This window comes from Saccostrea cucullata, unplaced genomic scaffold, assembly GCF_032062105.1.
Source record: "Saccostrea cucullata isolate Sc308-1 unplaced genomic scaffold, CSIRO_AGI_Scuc_v1 ctg1669, whole genome shotgun sequence".
Taxonomy (NCBI): domain Eukaryota; kingdom Metazoa; phylum Mollusca; class Bivalvia; order Ostreida; family Ostreidae; genus Saccostrea; species Saccostrea cuccullata.
This window is the reverse complement of record NW_026927257.1, coordinates 206768-232933: the sequence shown is the minus strand read 5'-3', so window position 1 is coordinate 232933 and position 26166 is coordinate 206768. Positions and strand designations below refer to the sequence as shown.

Sequence of the window (26166 nt, the reverse complement as noted above, 5' to 3'; positions counted from 1 at the left end):
CAAATACAAGAAATGTGAGAAGAATTCTAACGTTCGCCAAACGTGACGTGTTACCGAGTAAATAAGGCCAGAGAGAAAACTGGAGGACAAAATTCGCCACTTTTTGCAGGTTTCCATGGCAACGGTAGCCATTTTTAAACAGAATGACCACCAACACAACTACAACCAGTGATATTTATTTTAAGAAAGTTTCAGGAAAATTGTCCCAGCCATATCTGAGAATCAGCCTGGAGAACAAAAACAGGTGTACAATCGCAATATGTCGCCCGACTTCGTTCGGGGCGTCATAACTAACTTCCTACATGCGTCTGATTTCACATGACCTAATTCGACTTTTCGACTTTACCAACATCAGGTTTTTCTAAAAATGCAGTGTTTATTTTTAGTTTATTGCAATTAATTTAGGGAATAAAAAAGAAGACCACAAATGAATTTTGAAAATGACCCACTGTATATTATCTTCACATTTTATTGCGTCATGCATTTTTCAAACCTCAGAGTGTTTCGCCAAACGTGACGTGTTACTGAGTAAATACGGAAGTCCGTCTGTACGGTTTTCGCCGCTTCATCCTTTATGACTTGGCTACAGTCGAGGGTTTTCCTAGCTGCTTCGTTCATGTTTTTTTATAGAATGTGCATTGACAAAGAGCTATTGCATTTATGCTAGAATCAGTGAACTTGATTCAAATATTTCATCTCTGATGACAAGCTTTAGGCACTGAGTCGCCAATTCTCGGGCCTTTCTGTCTAACGAAGAAACAAACTGGGATGTGTTACATGTAACAACCCCCTTCCCCAAAAAAACAATAAAAAACATTGAAATAAATTCAGGGGACCACTTCCTTATAGGTAGAGACTGCAGCTCAGCCAGAAAGGCTAAGGAAGCGATTTTTTTCAGAGCTTAAGGTAGACACGTACATTGATTTTTTGATGAACATTTTTGACAGCTCACGAATAAAACCATTCATAAAAATCAAAAATTAATTTTTTTCATGTATCATTTTGGAAAAGTTATCAGTAAATATATAAATTGACGACATTGTACATTTTTTCAAGACAGTTTTAGGCATGCCTATTCTTTTTTATTTGTATAACGCAAATATATTTCTGTTTTGCTTTATGGTATATTTTTTTTTCATCGGCAAACGCACAAGCGAGACGTCATGTCTTGGAAGCGCTAGTGTGACGTAATTACGTTTATGTCAGGAAGGTTCCTTTTCGGTTGACGCAACTCATTTATCTATTTACTTGTATATAGCAATCAAAATGTTTAGCAACATTATCACAGCTACAAATCCATACAAAGCCTTAAGATAAGGCACAACTTCGCGACCAAGTGTAGAGGGGCATCGTTCTGTTTTACCATTGGAATAATCCTCTTTTAGATTTGAGCACTCAGGTTCTTTTACTATATCAATGAAAGAAAATTATATACATTTCTGGCATATTCTTTACTTTTAGAATTGAACATAGTCTTATTAATCTCTATTTATTTATCTATGTATCTCTCTCTCTATCTCTCTCTCTCTCTCGCGTCTTAAAAAAATGTTTTGAAATACTGATTTCAATCATTGGAATGCTACATTCTTAAAGAAAGCACAGCCCTTACGGTTATCCATCTCCAAATTCAATTCTCCAAATAACATCCAGTAGCCATTGAACATAACTTTTTTAATCGTATCGTAGGTAAATTCTGAATTCCCAGAATATAACATTGCGTAGTAGGAAACATTGAAGCATATAATTAGGACCGTCATGATTGCCATGAACCCAATTGTATCTTTAACCTAAATGACACAAGAAAAGAAAATGGGTTCCAGTTGTTAAAATACAATCCATGATAGATTTATTACGAAACACATATATTATCCTTTATCACATTTCTCTGTACGTAAGTATATAATATAAGAATATATTTTTACTATTTGCCAAAGGTATTTGCTTCAAATGGTCATAGAAATAAGAATATATTATATATACCATTTCTTATATATATATATTATACCATTTCTCTAATGATAGCACGCTTTGGTCCAAGTAAATCTGAGATGCAGAGAAGTGGAATTGTGCGACTGCATAACATTATGAAAGTTAGAATCAGAAGCATTTTGGATGCTTCAAATGTCCATCCATTTCCACCTTTAATCTTCAACAGCATTCCAGTTGAGTAAGTGAGAATTGCTAGTAGATCACAGATATTCCAGCCTTCCTTGATATATAAGCCAATGCTATCTCTGTGTTTGGCTATGCAAATCTTAATTCAATAAGGTAAATTGAAGAGAGAAAGTTAACAAAGCATTTAAACGTACAAATCTGCATTAATCGAAACAAAGCACATATACAGCTCATAAATTTTCTACCTAACATGCTTTTGTGTTTGTGAACTAATTTACTACAATTGAATAAAAGAAAACCCAATATAGTTTTACTCAGCAAATTTGCAAACGGAAGATGTATCAAATATTGCAGTTCTATTATAATTTTTATATGTTCACGATCATATAAATTTTCAGATCTAGTACGAAGTTGGTACCACTTTTGCAGAAATGATATTACTTATGACGCAGGATTTCAAATGAAGGAGTTTTTCATACACGCAGCTAAGTTAAGGACGCCCATAGGAAATACGCCTTTAACAATTTCGAGAAAAGCAATATAATATTTTTTTTTCGCATGAGTTTTTATTTAATGGGAATTCTACTATTGCATATGTATGTATGTATGTGGTCTCTGCCGAGTTCGACCAAAGCGACTTCACTTACATCAGCTGTTTGTCACGAGACATGTTTAAAATAAGAAAAAAAAATGTACGGCTATAAAGATCGTAAAAATTAATTTAAGACAAATTTCTTAACCTGAAAATGCTGGGAGGAACTTCCCAATGCCCGGGATTTATATAAAATTTAACCGTCTTTTCATAAATTTCGTACGTTAACATTATACGCATTGAACTAATGTAGAATTATGGAAAAAGCAAAAGCGCACAATTTGCTCACAGCACTTTTGAAAATAGTAGGGACATTAGTTACATGTGTCTAAAAAATAATAATTTATAGTTTAAGGTCTATCGTTGAACCTTTGAGATTTTCGAGGGGGTGCGCATGTGATTGTAGTACGTTTATGAAAAAAAATATGCATTACTGCCGCTTTCTATGAGGCCTATTTGTTTTCAATTTAATAAGACTGTAAATATTATTAATTGCATTCAAAAATATGACTCAGTTTTACCCAGATCACATTTATTTAGTTCTAATTTTCATATCTAAAAGCACCAATAATGATTTGATCTACGTCTCAAGTACAGAGAAACTACGTTTCAAACTAATCTATAACGTCATCTCAGTCAGATCAGCGAGATCAAGGTGGCTTTAATTCTACATTGAAATTGATATTTAATGGCAAGTTAAGTAACACATTGATTTATGTTTACAATATTTATGAGAAATGACTGTATCTGAGAGTGAATTAAAAAAGAAAATTGCATTAACATGTAGTTACTCAAATGTACCAAAAGAGTTTTCATTGAGTATTATCAGCAATTTCTTTCTTGGAGGAGTCGTATATCAAACACAAATAGATCATTTTGGATCAAAGAAAGGGAAATTAATCTGATACAAATTATTCGTTCTTATACATAAAATAGTAATGATTGACGCATTTTGAGAAGAACGTTGCTTAACTGCAAAAAGAACACGTGGTGGAAATTTGTAGTATTCCTTATACACGCATAATTGAATTCGGGGTTAAATCCGATCATAAGGAGGACAAATAAATACTTCAAAGTTAATCATCAATTAAAGGTGTCAAGTTATTTACTAGCTTTGTCTTGCCTCTTTGTTAAGTTGCTATATTTTTTCAAAAGGTACATTTAAGTAGTTAGGAAAAGCAAATAGAATCTAAACATAAATGAGCTGTATCTTCAGCACATGTCCTACAAGTTCATGTGTGTCATATTCCTTTCAAGTAAGATTTACTTTAAAAGATCTCACAAAATTATCCAGATAGGGGTTACATGTATATAGCTTTGGCTCGTTATATAATGAATACAGGTGACTCTCGATTTCTCGAAGTTCAAGGGACCGCAAGAAAAGTTCGAGAGATCGAGGGGTTCGAGAGATAGAAAGTAAATAAAATCCGGAATTTTCAGTTCCGATCGTCGAAGTTCTACTTTTATAGATACCGGAAGTGTATGTAAATAAAGTCATTGCACCTTTTCAATCGTATTTTACAGGTAATTTACTTGAAATCAACAACAATGATCGTATTTCGAATAAATAAAACGAATTGCTAAAGTTTCAATATTTATTTGTTCTTATTTTATGATTACATGAAACCTGAATAGCAATTGTCAGTTTGGCTATTCTGCGGCTTGATCGGGTCCTTCGCCAGTGTTCACCAGATTTTTCTTAATCAGTATTCAGTCCTTGAGAAAGGAATTTCTTGTGCAATATTTGCCATACTGCGATTATGTAGAGTGTATACTGTAAATGTATTGTATTTGGCGTGTACGATATTTAGCGGAAATTGATCATTGAACAGGTTAGCGTAGATTTGATTTAGCGCATCTATTCATTTTCGTATACAAGAGCATATGTGCAAGACATTTAGCGTTGTACTTGAATTAGCGGACGTTTCTTTCCGCCAAAGGCGCTAAAAAGAATACACAGCCAAATGTAATACTTTTACAGTATAATCTTGATGAAAGTTCATAGTCTATGGGAACTTAATGAAACGAACATCTATAAATCAATTTCTAAAAAAAAAATATCGTCTCGGTTTCAGTTCAAATTAAGTAATGATTTAGTTTATAATTTAACCTGTGAATAACAACCAATTAATTATATCAACACACGGACGACCCACAGGTGTAGTGTCATCTATGTAAATCCCTATTAACACCTCGATGCCAGCCCAAGGCGTTCACTTATTTCCAGGTAAGTCCAGGCTGCATCAATTTTACGCTTGATTGGCGTGAATGCATGCGCAATCAAAACTTCGAGAGATAAAGAGTAAAACTCAATGAAATATGAGTAATGGGGCCCGGGTTTTGGTTCGAGAGATAGAGAACTTCGAGAGATAGAAGTTCGAGAGATCAGGAGTAAATTTATTTTGTTTTATAGAGGGAAAAAACGGGACCGGAGGTTCACTTTGAGAGATCGAGAACTTCGAGAGATCGGAGTTCGAGCCATCGAGAGTCACCTGTATATAAAATTATTAAAATTTAATGTATTTTGACTAAATGGTAGTAAGGTATGACTCATGCTGGACAAGCCGAATGTAAATGCACTAGGTATCACACTCTGGATTCTTCCTGGGCTGTTATAATTGTTATGCTTAGTGTTGCATGAATTAAATTACAGTTCCCATCCCAAGCATATTTGCAGAAAATAAATAAAATGGAATGAAATTTAATCAAGCTAATTATAAAAAAGGCGTAATAATGACACTTACAAATGTATGTACCAGTTGTACATTGCTATTCGGATTATGTATCAACTCAAAAATAAAATTGAGGACATTTCTTCAAGCTTTTAAAGTAAGTATACATTCATTTTTTGTTTGTCAAATATATGAAAACTTTAACCTTGATATATTTAAAGTACGTTTTGTATGAATAATAAATGTTTGTGAAGAGACTGGTAATGCTTCTGACTGATGATTTTATAACTTTGTTCGCTTTCCATCATGGATGCTGAAATATTTTTCAACAAAAAACAAAATTGACGCCTTTTCTGCATAGTTAGCTTTGGCTAAAACCTACAGCATGTATATCATGCGGAAATATAAAAATTTTGATTTTCTAGACACTAACTGATATGATGCATAATGATTTCTGGTAAATTTCATGCCAACATCAAAATATATTGACAGTAGATATGTACCTGACATTAATTCAATAATTTGGGGATGGGGGTTAAATCAGAAGGATCATATCCTTTCTGAAAGTGTATCACAAAATAATCAACTGGTTACAAATGTATGGAAAAAGTAAAAAGAAAATCTCACCTGTCTTATTTCATTTATGGCATAACTCGTCATGCATATGATAAGGAAAATATCTATACTTGAAATTCCTTCTTCATGGTCGAACAAAAGCATATAAGCAAAACCGAAGACAAGAACAGCGAATCCAAACTGAAATATGGGAAAGAAATGCACAACGTCATCTATTTTGAACTGCAAATATTTGCTAGAATCATGAATCATGAAGCTTGAAAATTTGTAAAATAGGTAAAAAAGAACAACAATGACTTATAAAGAGTTGAGTATGCAAACCATCTTTTCTCTGTTTGTATATTATATTGTAATTAAAAATCCGCGAATAATTTTTGAATAATAAAAAGCAGTACTTAAAAGATTGACTTTCGGGAGTGAAAAAAATAGCATTGCATTTTAAGTACTTTTTTTTAAGTTGCTCTGAATGCTTGAACGTGTATGGATTTTATGATGGTTAGTATGAACCTGTTTGAAAAATTAAAAAAATCCTACAAAAAGTAATTAATACACAGCGGGAAAAAATCTTACTTTGCGTTATTAATTACTGTTCTTAAGATGTCTTTTTATGAGATATGTGGTTTAACAAACAGTATTTGAGCTCAAGGGTCCATTAAACATTACAAAGAAGGAGCAGAGCAAACACGGACCTCTAAAACATAAGAGGTTGTATCAGATTCAATGGAGGAGTGGCATCCTCTACCGACGGGTCAAACCCGCCGTGAGCTCCTAGACAAAACAACAGACAAGTGATCGTATTTTATTTCAATGAGAAACCTTTAAATCATGAAAGTTTGTTTCACATTTATGTTTTTAGATATGTTATATATATATATATATATATGTGTGTGTGTGAAAAATGAGAAAAAATACTAGGCAAAGAAATTAATAATGACAATGACGTCAAAAGAGAAAACAGGACAAAAAATTATCTGTACTTATTAAATCATGTTTCAATTCAATAGCAAACAGCAGAAAGCCTTATCCATCCAGCAAAAGTTTCATGAAAATACATTAATATCTTTATAAAGATATGACCTTAGTATGAAGAAGTTGCAGACAGTCCTTCTACATTCATGCCTTTTAAACAAATGTTAAGGTTTATTCATCCTCCCAATTTTAATGGTTCAAAGTACAAAAACTACATTTTTATCATGTTTGAAGCTTAAAGAACTATATGCGGTATTAACCAACATTTGCCCCCCAAAATCAAACTTTGATGGAGTAATATTTGATTAAGTCCTTAAACAGGGGAGTATATGCTGACTTCAAAGCACTGAATAATTTCATAAGTAATGACGTCATATGTACGTAATGACGTCACAAATATGACGTAAATTTAAGTTTTTTATGAATTTTGCAGAAAAATGTACATATTTCGTCGATATTTTAAATAAAAGTCACCGAGCGCATGTGTGTTCAGGATAAATATTTTGATATAATGTGTAGAATGATAATATCAATGAAATATGTCAATATTGTTCCTGAACACACATGCGCTCTATAAATTTTAAAGCTTAAATTGTTGAAATTTTGTCCATTTTGTCCTCTTTCTGAAAAAGGATATAAAATCGGACTAGTTTGTGACGTCATAAAAACAGAAATTGTGAATACACTGCTCTGGAACTATAATATTTTCTGTTAACTTATATTTCTCGTACAATTTATTGAATTCAGCACATTTCAGGAAGTTTTCAAAATTTGACTTTTGTGGGGGCAAACATATGCAATATACCGCATATAGTTCTTTACCAGTTATTGTAAAAATGTATGGGTTGCCATATTATTTTAGATGGAAAACGTAAAAAAAAAACTTAAGTACATTTCTAAGCAGTATCATAAAAATGATTCAAATGCACAATTCTAATGCTGAAAGTTAAGTTCCAAAATACTAGTTACTGAAAAGATACTCTTGAATCGTGAATATCAGGGAAACTATTTTGTATTATAAGACAATGCCTGAATGAAAATACCTGAGAAGGAGTTATTGCCCTGGTCAACGTTTTTTTTTAAATTGAATAATTAATTTAATTAATCAAATAAAGGCAATACAAATTTATAGAAATATAGAAATATTTTACATTACAATATTTATCATTACACTTATAGAAAAGCTTTCTTCCAAAAGATATCGATCTATTGGATATGAATTTAAATTATTAACAGTTAAAAAAAAAAAAAAAAAAAAAAAAAAAAAAACTACGATATCATAAGAGGATGAAAAATACGAGAAATAGTGTTAATTTCTGAAGCACTATAGTCATTAAAGAATACAAACTATTAGATCTTATACTATTATGTAATGATTCTATTATTTTTCAAGGAACTAACTTTTGATTGTTGAACTTGTAAAGATTTATCAAGTGCTCGTTAAACATTTTTTTAAATGTTAGCCTTCCTATTCAAAATGACTATCGTTTCTTTTCTGTCAATCGTTGGAACAAAAATCTTACCCAAGTATTTAGAACTTTCACGACAGGAATGTTGTATACTTTATAGAACCTTAAAGAAAAGAACCACAATTTAATTGAACATCATATTTTTCGAACACTCATAGTAAATCCTTTCAATCGTTGTGTATCACATTTCTGAATAATCGGTAGATTTACAATATTATTTAATTATGATAAGGTATAAATATCATTTCATTAGGATAAAGCATAAATATCATTTCATTATGATTATGATTTAATTTTTCACATAAGCGTCAAGTGCGTAAGGATAGTAGACACCTTTAGCATAGACAAGTGAATTTAGAAAAAGAGACTGGATGTACTAAAAATGAAATAGTTTACATTTCAAACACATTTTTTGTTTATTAGTGAAATAAATTAAAGTTTGGATTAGGAAAACAAATAAACACATTAATTTTCCTAATGAAGCCCCGTAACAAAAGATTTTCCCTTCGGGGCCCAATAGATGGCCTGTATTTTCACAGGGAACAATATCCAACCTCTTCCGATTCACAAATGACTTCAAATACGTATATATAAGACGTCACATTAATCCGTTTTTTATGATGGCTAAGATCAGAAATATATTAATCGAGGAAAATGTGTAATAACTGCTTAAATTATTATAAACATTATTGATTGAATATCAGAAAATTATTGTTTGAATATTAGGAAATACATAAGGTTCTTTCTTTGCTCAGATGCTGTCCATTTGAACCTGCAGAAATTCAGAGTAAACAAACCTATAAACAGTCAATAACTTATATTAATACTTCATACGTATTTTGCTTATAAAATTTGTGTATATATGTAGCTACGGCATTCTAAACACAAAAACAAGGACAGGCAGCCAAAGGTAAAAATCTGCGTTTTATTTTGACGTTACAAACGTTGAACAATGTGGATGTGCAATATAATAATAATAAAGCCGAACTCAATGGGTTCTAAATATTAATGTGATAGAAGCCTTTTAAAACGATTCATAAATAAAATTGTTTAAATTATATTTTGATTAAAAATCAATTCAAAACTTTGGAAACCTTTAACAAAATAAATAACAAAAAAAAATTTCAGTCCAAACAAATTTTGTAAAATACAAAGGTTAAATATTTTCCTTCAACACCAAGAGCGGTGATAGCCTAATGGATAAGGCGACCGCCATGTATTTCTAAGGTCTTGGGTTCGCGCCCCGTCTGTGGCGATATATATATATATATATATATATATATATATATATATATATATATATATATATATATTTTGAATTTCGTACTTTTTTCATTATTTTTACCAAATCAAAATATGTGCGAACGCTACATTTATAATATTGATAACAAATCACTATAAAAATAATTTTTCACCCATATAAACAGTATCATGGACTGCGTAATCGTGGCTTAATGGTGGCTTAATGGTAGCTTAATGGTAGCTTAATGGAGTTTGGACATTAAGCACCTGTAAGTCCCCCTTAATGGTAGCTTAATGGTGACTTAATGGTGGTCTAAAAGCTACCATTTAGGTGTGTGTCTAAATGATGGAGACGACAGTCGAGAATATTTTGAAAAAATCGAACAAAAACGATACCCTTTTAAACTTTTATCATTTACTCAAGTAAATGTTGGCTGCATAAATATAAATTGAAACGAGACACATGCATCATCTAGATATTAAAAAATGTATTTCACTTGAAGAATATAAAACAGTGCGTTTTTATGCGACATGTAAAATTCGATGTTCTAAAAAAAGGGACCTGTCGTTTTTTCGATAGTAAATGATAAGCAATTTTACGAGAGTTGTTCGAAAAGTTTGTGGACGACGTAATTTTCTCCGAAGATATGTTGCAATTCGAAAAATTTTGTATATTACATTAAATGATAATGTACTTTGAAATAATATGCAAAATTTCAGTCAGTTTTACTTACATTTCTTAAAGTTATATCAATTTTTATGATACATTGTCAATGCCCGTGGAGCAACTGTGGCGTAATTTTTTTGACGTCGTTACGTCGCCAATGTTTTATGAATAATCTTGCATCTTCTTAAAAACTCTTTCAATGCGACGATCCACCGATTTTTTTCATCAAAGAAATTTCGGCACCAAACGAGTACAAACCTTTTCAAATCAAAGAGATTTTGTGATTATTTCATGTGCTATAGACGTACTTATTTCAAATTTACCCGCTTTATCCCTTACTGCTAATCTTCTATCTTTGTCAAGATCTTGTAACATTGACGCCGTCAAGTCAGAATCAATAGTTGGAGGTCTTTCTAACTTTTCGTCATCCCAAGTTTCACATCGTCCTTCTTTAAATTTTATACCATTGATTATGATACTTTTGACCTATCCTCATATTTATCTAGCAATTGTTTTGTCTCAAAAGGAGTCTTTCCTGCTACCACACAAAATTTTATCACAGCGCGCTGTTTTGTGACGTCCAATTCTGACGCCGTTTTGAACCGTGAATTTAGACCGTTCCCTTTCATTATAAATCGATAATTTGAGAACCACTTGCTCAAAATAACTGAAACTTCTCAAATATGACGATTGCCTATTATTGTGATCTCATATTCAATATCATAGATTTTCGAGCGCAAAATTTAAAAATAATCTGTAATAACAATATCGACTAAAAATATTCAAATACGCAGAAAACGAGGATGCTCCGCGACCCCCTGCTAAAGAAATTAGAACATTTATTTAATGGACCAAAAAATTGAAAAGTTGTATTTTTACTGGAAAGTTGATATGATAAAAGTATATAAAGTTTCACTCCAAACATATAAATACAGCGGTCAGTACCGAAACCGTTCACGAACTTTTCGAACAACCCTCGTATATATTAAATATGAAAAACATATATGTTTTTACAGATTCATTTTATGGAAGTAAATATATTATGTACCTCATAATTTATAAACGGAAAGATCATTGTGGTTAACAATATTCTTAATGTTAAGAAAACCTTTACTTCTGAATAACTTCTCCCAGCTCAATACCCATACAACAACACTTAAACTTATATGTATAGAGCAACCCGGTCCTCCGGGCTGCAATGAAATTTATTTATCAAGAGTGTACACGTTTATTATCCCATCAGAAAGACAGCTCATAACGTTACATGTTGGAAAACTAGGCCTATTGCCGTATTGGTATATAGGCCTTAAATTAGATATGTTTGTTAAGAAACCAGTTCTAAATGTTTTTATTTATATCTATTAAAATCTGTGGATAAGGAGATTCAGATATTGATTAATTAAATTAATTTATAAATGAAAATAAATTCCACACGTTGGAAACAGCGATAAAAACTCGACTGGATGCGTCAAACGTCAAAACACGTGGATAGAAAAAAAATCTGCGAAGTTCACCGCCAGTCTGCAACGTCACATCTTTATGACGTTATTTATCTGTTTTAGCAAAAATGCCATAAGGCCCTTTTGTCATGGGTGCAATCATATGTATTAGAAAAATTTTGATATGTCTCTATGTAAGGAAATAAAGCTTAAAAAACCGAATACATTTTAGATGCATTAACATAATTTTCATGATGAAATATTTTGTAACCACGCGAAATACTGTATCAGTGAATATCATGTCTTGTTTTTTTTTAAAAAAAACCGCACAGGTCTGATTCACTTTTTTTAGAAAATCAAAAATCAGCTACTTACCGTTCAAAACAAAAGCTGTCTAGGAAAATCAGCATCGGTAACAAAAAAACCCAATGGAAAATGATAACTACAGCCATGCTGCAGATCTGTAAAAAAATGTCTAAATATATGATATTCATGCAATTGACCATACATTATTACAACAATTAGTTTGTTATGTACCTCCTTTTAATCCAAAGTCACCAATTTATAGTACCCACCGGACTCAACCAAGCAATAAAGCGCACCCCAATAGCGAACAGGATTTACATTGTGCTCCCTTTGGATCAACTATATAAAATCTTGGTCCGCTTTGGGTTTACTCCAGGTTTGTTGTACATTCATTCGGGGTACGATCTGGTTCGCTAGGTTAAACCCGGCGTTCGCTTTCAACTACTGACATAATGCTTTATTCATATAAGTCTTGGAAAGTAAAAAAATTGTTTAAAAATATTTATTTTTACATAGTTTACACATTATTATTCTTTTTTTGGTCTGTGATTTAGTGGCCAAGATTTGATCTAAACAAATGGAATGCGTTGAAAGAAGCACCAACAGTGTGATTATGCGACACAGTTTTATTTTATGAAAAAATATATTCTCACGATGTCTACAGTACATCTTTCAAAATGCTGTGCAAGGTGCACTGACCATTTTGATTTTCCTCTAACCTTTTTCAGGCAAAATGACGATTATGATATACATAAAAATAAATCATAAAATAATAAAATAAATTAAAGAACAAAGCAGCTTAATACCCCCTCCGATTGAAAAAAGCGACCTAAAATAATAATGAGGGATATTATTATTGGTTTAATTTATTAGCAGCATGCAATCGGACACAGCTCTATATAACCTTTTGTGTTAAATTCAATTAGAGCATGATTTGATAAAGATTTAGATAAAGTTATAGAAAACTGAAATCCTAGGGAATGTAATTCTATCTGTATAGTTTCACGAGGGCTAGAACGCAGATTGATTTTTTTTATATACATGTAATATGCACAACTCATTTAAATTGCTTTTAGCTAAGTCCGATTTATGTGATTTTCAATATTGATATTTACAGGTCATGCAACTAAATAACTTTTGAGGAATAATATACATTCATATATACTAGTTTTATCAACGTAAATATATTTAGTTTAAACATATAGCTACACACATTTATTAAACCCCATCATCGCTCTTACATATGCTACGACTTGTACGTGTGATTTTTGTTTTCGTTCGTGTCAAAATGGTGTGAAGGTTTCTTTTGGCACTGTTTAATTTTAATATTTGACCGGCATTGCAATTTTAAATATTGGAAAGGTACATTTAAGAGGTAATCATATCTCCAAAAACAACATTATCCTGAGAATCTTATCAATGCTGGAATTGAAAAAGCAAAAAATATTCCTACTACTCTATTAAGAAACACTGGCCGAAAGGATGATAGTGAAAAAAAGCGACATCCCTTTTGTTGTGACGCACAATCCACGCAACCATAATATTTTAAGTTCAGCTAGAAGATTTTTCCCGATTTAAAACAATCTCAGAATCTAAAAGACATTATCAAGGAGTCACAAATTTTTAATAACAGAAGACAGGCATCCAATCTGAAGAAATTCTGAGCAGAGCAAGATTTGCAACGAACAATGCCAAAGTCGTCAAAAAGTGCCGTGACCCACGCTGTGGAACATGTGAATATCTGGAGGAGGAAAGCGAAAAAAATGTTGTAAAAAATTAACACCAAACGCCAACATGACCTGTAAATCAGAAAATGTTATTTATTGCATAACCTGTCCGACCTATGATGAAAACTACATAGGACAAACCAGCAAACTGAACGCACGAGTGCGAGTCCATAAACAACAAATTCGGGACCCTAGCATAAGGAATACGTCGTGCAGTGAGCACTTTGCTACCTGTGGGATAGGCAAATTTAAATTATTTCCATTTTATAAAATGCACAATGACTGTGAAATATCCAGAGTAGCAAAGGAGGACTACTTTATTAAACTATTTAACCCAAAACTTAACAGAAAATAATTACTTCAGTTTTATCTTAAATTATTTTCTATTTTTTTTTGATTTATTTAAGGGGACGAAGGATGTATGGTCACGTGACTCAGTTTAATTACGTTATAATCTCTGATAAAATATGTACAAAACCAGATTGAAACCACAGTATTTGTAAAAAAAAAAAGAAGACTTTTTTTAGTTCACCATCTTGTATAGAAATATCTAAAAATATTCAAACTTTCTTGCAAATATTTTCAAATTACGGAAGAGATTGATCCACTCTTTTGTTTCCCTACACTGCGCGTCCAACGAGTCGCTGACGTCATAGTGGATCTTTGTACAGTAAGATTATATATAAGGTAAAACACGGGTAGTATAATATCATAAAAACGGGTCATGATCAGTACATGGTGGGATATTTTATGAATTACAGAACACAAAAAATATTTTTACATGGTTGTTGACGGAAATATTTTGTAGTTATGTCAAGTACTTCGATTATATCGCAAATGTGTGACGTGATAGTAGGGTTTTCCCGTACTCGAGAAATGTAATCATGACACATTTTTCTCAAGCTCATGTCTTGTTTAACTATGCCCTGTGCAATTTTGAGCTCAGCTTCACCAATCGATATTTTTGTAGTTAATCAAGAACATAACGAACTTGCATTTCGATGTAAATTTTCAAATATTGAATGATAGGATTTTTTTGCAAATTAATGTTTTGTTGTTTAAGTTGTCTAAAAAAAGTATCCAATTTTCCGTCTCCAGATGCGATGTGACAAAAGAATCCTGCTTTTTCAAATTTTTAACCATACTCATACTCTGAAGTATTTTAAAAGACACATTTTCGCTGACATATTTTTTATCTATGCTGAAGAAATTCAATTATCGACCGAGTAATTAGCCCAGAAACATGGAGGATCCAAACTTCACTTGGACACTGTAGAGTTTCATATTTGTCACTCAATATCTCAGAAGTAAGTCTAGAAACCTATTGATATACCTGCTTTAAGGTATGTGGGACATACTAAATTAGAGATATGCAAAATATGAAAAAAAAAATGAACGACAGGTATTTTTTCAGCTAAAGATCCTTCATCCCCTTAAGTGATTGTAACGTTGCGAATTACAATGCTAACAGTAAAAATGAGTTTCGAGTCTTGTGATTCTTGACTTTTTTCATTGGATATATATATATACATGTATATATGCTTCATAAAGATCCTGCAAAATCAATTATTTTCGTTAGGTTTTTATTTTCAATTATATGAGGTATAAAGAGTACCACCAATTTATGTCCACTAACTTTTGTTTAATTCCATACATACACAACTCTTCAACAAAACTTCATCTACGAGGTTAAGTCACCTTAAAGCAAAGATTCTTCCTCAATTACAAAGAATTGACCAAACGAAAATATGTGATGTTAAAATATCTACTTCGTTATAAAAGCTGAATTGAGTTATTTTACCTCTTTTTTTGTGAGTCTTTCTTTGGCTTTGCCATACCACATCTCGTCCAAAATATTTTGAACCACTTCGTTTTCTACAAACGTGATATTTTCTGTTTCAAATGCATCAAATAGGCATTTGTGATTTAGAAGGATCCTTCCAGAATGAAGCACATTTTCCTCGGAATCTGAATTGGAAGAGTTTTCTTTTTTTCTAAGGGCATGTCGTCTGTCAACTTCAAGGACATAGCTAATAATTCGAACTGCGTCCTCTGTGAATGCCCTTAAACATGTCATCCATGAATACATTTTTAGAAAAAAAATCTCCAAAATGTAAGAACATCAGAGAAAGCAACTTTGATAAAAAAAAATATCATATATATGAAAAATAAATGAAAATTATCAATGAATGAAGGAAGTATTTTTATTTCCTCATTAAAAAATATTTTTGAAAAAACTTTCAAACATGTTAATTATATAAAAAAAACATCACTAGAGAGTATTAAAGAAAAAACATCACGATAATTTAAAACAAATAATAAAATAATTTCAATACTTGTGAATTTGCTGCAAATATTCCTTTTCAATCTGTCCAGTCTGCCATTTTTTCTTTTCTTTTTCTAAAATAAAGGCGCCAACCAATATTTGTCGGATGGACACCTAGGGAAAAGAAATATCATTATACAATTTCTCAACTCTGTCCTTAAGAAAAAATATTTTCATTTAAGTATCCTTGCTTTATTATTCCCAGATCTCAGGATTCAAATTTTTTTCCCATGTTTTTTTTTCTGATTAAGACTAAAATTAAAATCAATTAATTCAGTTTTGAAAACAACATGTATATTTATAAGCACATCATTTAAAAAACATTTTTGTTCACGTATGATGAATAAGATAAAGATATACTGCACACTTTCTACGATGCTATTTCAGATGTTTTACCCTTAAAACATTGTAATAGAGACTTACAAAACCTGTTCTTATCCACTGTTTGGCTCCAGTGTAATGTTTGTGTATGAGCAAAGCATAAAATATCAGACCATATTCATTTCCCAAAACAGTTACCTTCGCACATTCGTTGACTTCTACAAATAAACACATAGTATTCAAATAAGGATTTCATACAAATAAGAAAACAAGAACCATTAGAAACTAACACAATCTCCAATATAAAAACAAGAAAAAAAAAACCAAAAAAAAAACCAAAAAAAAAAACAAAAAAAAAAACACCGATTGAGTGATCGCCATTTCGAAATCGGCGCCAAAATCTTCTTAATATAGTTAAGTAGGTCTTTGGAAATATAACATCAGGCAATGGACCTGAATCTGATATTTTCGGGACAGTGCTACAATTCCACAGAATCTTCGTAATAATGCAAATATATACATTTTTAAATAGGACGACTGCAGGCATAACAAATTGTTTTTACATTCAACTTACTTCTCATATGTCAATTTTTTTATTCACTGTCAACAGCATAGCCCGTAAAACGCGAAAACTAAGTAAAATAAATCTGCGTGGTTCACAGTCACTCTCCTCAGAAGCCATGATAGCTCTTGTGTGATGTACCACGGGGGCTTGTCACAAAATATTTACCTTCTCTTTTTATAGTTACCCTTACTATAAAAGTACACTGCATTGTGTATTTTTATAGAAGGGGTGACTTTATTATGAGAAGGTGAATATTTCGTGACAAGCCCCTGTGGATGTACTTAGATTTGCTTTTGAAGTTTAGATTAATTTAATAAAGCAAATGCTGTTGTATATAAACGATTGTGCTGGATGGTTTCACAAAACATGGAAAATTGGAACCATTCCATGTGACTTTTTTTCGTAATGCTGACATACACGAAAAATAACCAATGCATTGATTGTTCTGTGTATCTTTGGATTGATTTATGTTTTCCATTGCTACGTTTTTTTTCTGTTCAGGTAAGAAACTTTGACTACAAAGCCATTTACTGATAATTTAAGTCATAATCTGTTTCGGGAGTGAAGCAATATATACACTCTATCAATAAGTTAAATGCTGATTGACTCTTTTCATACTGATTGTTATACAAAAATTCAAACATTGAATTGTCGACGGATTTTTCCGTTTGCCCGAGTGTTACAATGAGCACAAAGCGGGTGTCGCCTGTCATCAGAAGAGGATGACGTCTCATTGGCACCTTATCCCACCTTTGATGTTTTTATTGGTCCATGTTTACTCTTTTTTAAATTTGTATTGTTTCCAAGAACATTTTAGATAGAATACAGTCTTCATTTTTCATTAAGAACTTACTCTGTACTGCTTTCGGCCATGTTGAAGGCAGGTAATGACCTTTTGCCAAATGTTGCAAATCAGTCCACAATCTATCAGAAATTTGCTTCTCTATTGTCTATAAAGCATAAATCACGTCCCGCATGAAGAATAATTTTGGATTGATTTAGTAAAAGGGGAATATATATTTTTTTTTTTCAAATACTTTTAGCCATAAAAAAATATATACAACTTCAATATCGTAATCAAGAATCCTTGTTTTTTTTTTTTATTTTTCCTCATCCGCATTACTGAGTAATATTCTGTATGATTTGTTTTTGAAACTAACATTACCTATGATTTTTCTCAATTATTGTGATGATATCAGCATAAATTCAACGTTTTAAGTTATATAATACCAGTAAAAGGCATAAAAACTTAGTTGCATTCAAATAACAATTCACTTTAAATGGTCATACATTTCCTCCAATATACTCTATACTCTTCTTGTTGAATGTTGATTTTGGAAAGTCTGATTCGACAATATCTTTTGGTATTTTCCATTCTCCTTCTTTCAACAGATACATTGATAATGCATTTGTGTATTCATTGGTCAACTCCCCCTGAAAGTAATATAGATATACTCTCTCCATATCTATTACAGGAAGAGATTTTTTATGTAGAAAAGGTAAATTGATCTATCTTGAATTTTCAATTTCATGTAAAGTATTTTTTTTATGATGAAAACGATAATATCCTCATTATCAATAACAACAACATCGTTTTATTTTCATTTTAAACTTACAAAAACACTGTATTTCTTGTCATGCTCAGATGCCATTACAACTACAATTATTAAAAATACATATATAACATCTGATTTATATATCTTTTTTACGAAATTTGTTTTGTCTTGATTTAAAAAGAATATATCATACTGCGATGGTACTACATAATGCACAATTTTCAAGTACTTCAGTGTTTTGTCTTATTATTAACATTTTTCCTATTTATAAAAATGTCGTAATTCTACATTTTCATCTCAGGAACACACAATATGCACGGTTTTAAAGGTGACACATTAGTGTTATTATATTAAGGAATTTTGCAGCATTTCCATCGATCATAAATTGATCTACGAAAGACTAGAAACAAATTTCCATAGATTCTCCTGGTATGATAATCATGTCTAAAATGTATAAATAAGTGAATACTATTAATTATCTGCAGAATAATGTTAATTCTGCAAGTGGTGTTTTCTTTAATAATCTGTGTGTATTTTTAGCACAATTGAGCACTAAACCAGCAATAAAAGGATCATTAAAGCAGGCAAAATAAAAGAATGAATCTGCCATGTCAGCCTCTATTCTTGTCACTTTTTTTTTACTTCCCATCCAATCTAGCCCTACTTAATTTATATGGAGCAAACAAGGCATTTTTAATTAAAAAAATATTGAGATAATCAAACCTCGAGAAAAAAGGAAATGTAACGTTTTATTATGAATGTTTTATATCCGAATTAGCTTGATGACGTTGTGTTATATTGCATTCTCGGAAAACAGTTTTCATTGTGAATATACGTGTTGTGTAGTTTAATCCTAAGAACCCACGTTTTAAGCCTATCAGAAAAGATACTCACATGCAACTATTATAAAAAAAAAATACAAAGACTTATAAAAACATAATGGAATTTTAAGCATATGGAAAAAAGTCTATGTATTCGATAATTGTTTAAAGGTAATTGAGTGAGTATAAAGAAATATGCTAAATAAATGTGTTTGAAAGTTTAAGAGGATGAGCTCGCGAAATCCATATCAGCACAAAGAATGGCGCACACAAGGCAAAACGTTTTGTTACATGTAAGTTGCAATGTCGATGAACTATATTCTAATGGTTTCCCATGATATATATTTCATGATAAATAAAAACAGCAGACAGGTAAAGACGCCAATAGAACATACGCTTTAAAATATTCCGAGAAAAACAGTAGAATGTTAATATTTTTATTAAAATTGAATTCAATTTAATGAAAATTTAACTGTTTTATAGCTATGTATAGGTCGATGAAAAATTAACTAAAGCGACTTCATTTAATCGGCTGTCTGTCACGGGAAATATATAAATTTAGAAAAGAAAATATGTACGGCTACAAAGAAAGTAAAAGATTTAAAAAAAACTAAATTGCCAGAAACAATGTTAACTTCGTAAATAAAGTTACGTATGGAATGAAATCTGATAAACGGAAAACACGATACGATAGGATAGATGCACATTACGATAGGATACACGCACGATAGGACAAGATGGAATTGTAAAGCATAACGAAGCGGGAACTGTAGCTGACTACTTTTAGATTTAGTTACATCTTTAAAATACCAGTGTTTCAATTCACTTGACCATGACCATTGACCTACATTACAAAAAAAAACGACCCAGATAATTTCATTTTTACTTAAGAGAATTGGAGAGGTGGGTGTTGACAATTAGCATTAATTATACCCGCACTTTCTAAAGAAAGTTCGGGTATATTGTTGTTACTCATGTCCGTCCGTCCGTCCGTCTGTCACACTTTTCTTCCCTGAACTCCTCTTACATTTTACACAGTAGCCTAATCATCTTTTAGGAGATGGTTGGTGGTGTCATGTAGATGTGCAGTAAGGTTTCGGAATTTTGATTTTGCCCCGGGGGGGCAAATGGGGGTCGAAAAATGACGTTTTTTATGCAAAAAGCCCCGTCTTCCCTGAACTCCTCTTACATTTTACAAAGTAGCCTAATCATCTTTTGGGAGATGGTTTGTGGTGTCATGTAGATGTGCAGTAAGGTTTGGGAATCTAGATTTTGCCCCGGAGGGTCAAATGGGGGTCGAAAAATGACATTATTTATGCAAAAAGCCCCGTCTTCCCTGAACTCCTCTTACATTTTACACAGTAGCCTAATCATCTTTTGGGAGATGGTTGGTGGTGTCATGTAGATGTGCAGTAAGGTTTGGGAATCTAGATTTTGCCCCGGGGGGTCAAATGGGGGTCGAAAAATGATGTTCTTTATGCAAAAAGCCCCGTCTTCCCTGAACTCCTCTTACATTTTACAAAGTAGCCTAATCATCTTTTGGGAGATCGTTAGTGGTGTCATGTAGATGTGCAGTAAGGTTTGGGAATCTAGATTTTGCCCCGGGGGGTCAAATGGGGGTCGAAAAATGATGTTTTTTATGCAAAAAGCCCCGTCTTCCCTGAACTCCTCTTACATTTTACAAAGTAGCCTAATCATCTTTTGGGAGATGGTTAGTGGTGTCATGTAGATGTGCAGTAAGGTTTCGGAATCTAGATTTTGCCCTGGGGGGTCAAATGGGGGTCGAAAAATGATTTTTTTTTATGCAAAAAGCCCCGTCTTCCCTGAACTCCTCTTACATTTTACACAGTAGCCTAATCATCTTTTGGGAGATGGTTAGTGGTGTCATGTAGATGTGCAGTAAGGTTTCGGAATTTTGATTTTGCCTCGGGGGGTCAAATGGGGGTCGAAAAATGACGTTTTTTATGCAAAAAGCCCCGTCTTCCCTGAACTCCTCTTACATTTTACACAGTAGCCTAATCATCTTTTGGGAGATGGTTAATAGTGTCATGTAGATGTGCAGTAAGGTTTAGGAATTTTGATTTTGCCCTGGGGGGTCAAATGGGGGTCGAAAAATGACGTTTTTTATGCAAAAAGCCCCGTCTTCCCTGAACTCCTCTTACATTTTACACAGTAGCCTAATCATCTTTTGGGAGATGGTTGGTGGTGTCATGTAGATGTGCAGTAAGGTTTCGGAATTTTGATTTTGCCCCGGGGGGTTAAATGGGGGTCGAAAAATGACGTTTTTTATGCAAAAAGCCCCGTCTTCCCTGAACTCCTCTTACATTTTACACAGTAGCCTAATCATCTTTTGGGAGATGGTTGGTGGTGTCATGTAGATGTGCAGTAAGGTTTCGGAATCTAGATTTTGCCCCGGGGGGTCAAATGGGGGTCGAAAAATGATGTTTTTAAAATGTCTTAAATCATTTCTTTAAAACTAAGCGAAATACAAATTAAAAAGGATGGAGGTCAAGGTCACACGAATGTGCAAGGTGAAGTTTTTGATGCAATTGAGTAGCTTCACTAATACATATCAGCATATTATGTTTGATAAAAATATCTTGAATGATTTAATGAATCTGAGCTGAACACTTTTTCTAAAAAAAGAGAGGTCAAAGGAAAGGTTGGGGCCAAAATGTTGTTGCAGTTGAAAAGCTTACATCAGTATGAATTTACTATTAGCATATGAAGTTTGATAAAACTATAATTAATGGTTTATTTAAAATTTAGATAAACACATATTTTAAAAAGTGAGGTCAAGGTCAAAGGAAAATTCAAGGTCAAAATAAGTTGATGTATTAATAGCTCTCAGCAGTATGTATCAGCATATGGAGTTTGATAAATATATCTTGAATTGTTTATTCAAAACTGATCTAGACATTAATTTTAGAAAAGTGAGGTCAAGGTCACAGGAAAGGTCAAGGTAAAAAAGAGTGAAGCATTGTAAATATTACATCAGTATGTATCATCATGTGAAGTTTCATTACACAACTTGAAGGGTTTCTTTAAAATAAAGCTAAACACTAATTTAAAGAAAAGTTAAGTGAAGGTCAAAGGAAAGGTCAAAGTCAAAAAATATTGCTGAAGTTGGATATTTACATCAGTATGCATCAACATATGAACTTTGATAAAAATATCTAGAAAGTTTCTTTGAGCCCAATGGAAAAACAGATGGAAGGATGGAGGACGGACATGACAAAACTATGCATGCATTCCTAATCATGGTGTGGCATAAAAAACTTGAATCTACATTATATGAGGATGTTTCCATCTATCAAGATTATACAAGCAAATTCAAAGAATTGTGGTCCTCTGCTTTCTGTGTTTTAGTGAATGGGATGCTATAATTTATGGCAGATTGTGTGTCAAATATGCACCCCTATGATATATCAATTTTTGAAAATTGGGTCAAAGGGGAAAAATCATAGCATGCTCTGAAACATTTTGTTGTACATGTCAAATATGAAAGTCCTATCTCTTTTGAATCAAAAGTTATATATACAATATAATATTTTTGAAAAGTAGGTTAAACTTCTAGGTCAAGGTCACAGAGTCAAAAGTCATGCTATATTTAGAAAAGTCTTTTCACATGTAATAAACATGTATAATCTGAATGCCCTTTCTTTTCTCTTTCAAAATGATCAATTAAAAATGTTATTTTTTGGAAAGTAGGTGAAACTTTAAGGTCAAGGTCTCACTTGGGTTAAAAAATCATAGTATATTTAGAAAGTTTTGTGGTAATGTACATGTGAAATATGAAAGCACTATCTCTTATTATTCAAAAGTTATGACCAAGGTTAAATTTATTGTGACAGATGTACATACTAGCTGTCAATAAGATGGACAGACTGACAGACAAATGAGATTTAATGTCCCCTCCCTTTCCCCAAAATGGGGGACAATAATGCCCTTGCTGTTCTTGAGAAGAAGATTTATGATGGAAAAAATCCCCTGCATATTTCTTAACGCAAATCAATATTGTGTTTTTATGTCATTTTGTTTGTTGTTAAACATCCCTCTCAGGAATTTTTCACTCATATGGAGACACCACCACTTGAAAAATAATGAGGACAAATTAGATTTGAGGTCAACATTCATTTTAGGAGTTTTCAACCATTAAGGCGTAAAGAAATATTAACTCGATCCTTCCCCTCACCCCTTCCCAGACCCCTGTTTGTTCATGTATGCAAACTACTACTTGTTTTTACATTTAAAAAAAATGTTTATACAAATAGATTAATGTGGTCCATCTCTGAATGATTTTCATTCCTAATTCTAGGAAGATAGGTTGACACAAATTCATGAATAAAATGTCAAGTAATCTTATCATTGATGCACTTTTATTTAAGTTAATGCAGTCATATTGTGAACATTTTCAGCTCATTAGGAGAGTGGGGATGACCTCTAGGGGTTCATAAAATTTATACCATTAAATTTATATAACATAATAACACAAGTAACAAAATTATGTATAGTCAAATGGAAAACGTTTCCTACTATTTAGGAGTCACATGATCATTTGTCATTACAGGGACAGGGAAGTGGATTGGGAGATCGCCCCCTCAACCCCCCCCCCTCCCCCCTGGAATTTGCAGGACTATAATATATACTGGAGGAAATAAAAATAACTTTGAATGCCCTAAGTGTCCCTCCACCCTAGAAAACAGACCCAACCATAAATTCTTTTTTTTTGCTTCTCAGGAAATTCTGGTCTGGCCCTCTCCCCCCCCCCCCCCCCTCCCAGAAAAAAAATTCTGGATCTTGTAACTGAATGTAACGTTGATAACGGGGGATAACTCTTCAGAATGTGAAATTCGTCTATTGTAGCATCGGATGACTAGACTATTTTACCCAAATCTATACCAAAACTTGTACTGACCGATTGTCATTAATTAGGCCTTGTCATCTTCATGAAATATAATCCAGTTAAAACACAAAATGAAATAATTCCTACTGACATATAGGCCTATGCAATGATGCACACTAGTAGCCTACTGCACGTGCAGTGAAATCTAAAATGATAATGCCAATGGTAAAACTAGTACTTAAGTTGGGAAAGTGACGCAAGCCCAATGTGATGCAGGTGTTCAGATACATGTATAGTGCAAGAACAAATTGAAAATTATCACTTACAAAAGATGTTTTATTTTTACTTTGCCATCTAGGCCTATTTCCAAAAACAGGCAAATGAGGTGTGTTTGTGTGTGTGTGTGTTGACGGGAGAGGGGTGGGGGTTGACTAAATTGATTGTGTATATGGCAGCTTTCAAGAAGTTTCTGCCTAATCAAATAAAAATAAACTTTGCACATTTTGAAAAATTCATCAAAAACGCTTTACACTAATTTGAATAATATTATTTTTTGTTAATCTATATTAGAAAATAGATTTAAAAAGTTCCAATTACCGTATAAGTAGAATTTTTAGGAGGATTTAATTTTGGCATTATTAGCGAGGGTGCTGACATCGCTAAAATTGAATACCACTGAAAATTAATTGCTTATCATTTGTAAAAGCTTCTTGAATTAGCATTTTAAAATCGATTAAATTACTTCTCGCTAAAAATAAAATACCAGATTTTAGGTAGAAATCGCTAAATTTGCGTTTCGCTAAAACTTCCACTTATACAGTATGTGCCAAAAATTTATACACCCCCCCCCCCCTTTATCAAACCTAATTTACATCATTAATTTAATTCTGTTGTTTAATTTCCGACTGGTAATCAATTATGAATATGAAATACCAATAAGATGGAGTCCCATGGGTCACATGGTCACTAGCTGCAGATCTGTAGCGTTATGGTTTTACATACATGTATTAGTCTTTGACCATAAAGCTACAGATCCCTTTAATGCAAAAAAGGTGCAATTTACGGCGCAATATGCTTTGCGCACTTCTGGGGAGAATTTCTCCACTTTCCAGCATCGGTTAATTTACTACCTTTCACTCCCTAATTCTAGGCACATTGTTTAACTAATCTGTATATTTTATCCATCTCCAATCCTTTTATAGTCGTCTCTACACGTGATAAACTCGCTTGATTAAAATTATTTGTTAGATTGCTGAAAATTCACATCAAGCGAGTTTTTTGCCTGTAGAGATGACTATAAATCATTAAATGGCTGGGAGGTGGACAAAATATACATATTGGTTACAGAATGTGTCTAAAATTAGGGAGTGAAAGGTAGTTGATTGACCAATGCTAGAAAGTGGAGAAAAACTGCCCAAGAGTGCGCAAAAAATATTGCGCCGTAAATTGCACCTTTTTTGCATATGGGGATCTGTAGCGTTATGGTCAAAGTCAAATATATAAAACCATAACGCTGCAGATCTGCAGCTACATGGTCACCTGAGCATATTATGCTCAATTTGATGAATACATGTATTATGTAAATTATTGAATTATATTGACTTTTCCCTTGGTAAAGCCCAATATGAAGAAGTGTGCATTTAGAGGCAAACACCTTAGTGCGGGTATTACTGTCTCATGACAGCATCTAGTTCGTGTTTATGAGCTCATAATACTGTTATTTGACACTGTTATATATTCAACAACCACACAAACTGATATTGAGTATTTTATAAAACATCGGGATCGGAATTCCACAACCAATCATGTAGAGTGAGAATATTGGCGCAATGACTTTTAAACAAGTATTAACACATGTGACATGATGAATAATTAGTTATAGTTATCTCAACTTCATTACTCATTTGAGGGTTGGAAAATATATTTCTTATACTATTTGTGTATGTTTTTGTGGTAT

The 26166-nt window shown here is 32.5% G+C and overlaps 1 long non-coding RNA gene across 1 annotated transcript; it reads right to left on the bottom strand.

The window, feature by feature from the left end:
* Positions 1–2232: 2232 nt before the first annotated feature.
* LOC134273882 (uncharacterized) lies at positions 2233–8497 on the bottom strand. The gene is made up of 3 exons (XR_009993503.1): positions 8448–8497; positions 6007–6135; positions 2233–2254 (listed from the first exon to the last, which is right to left on the bottom strand). It is a non-coding gene; the product is annotated as an uncharacterized LOC134273882 (long non-coding RNA).
* Between the last annotated feature and the right edge of the window lie 17669 nt (positions 8498–26166).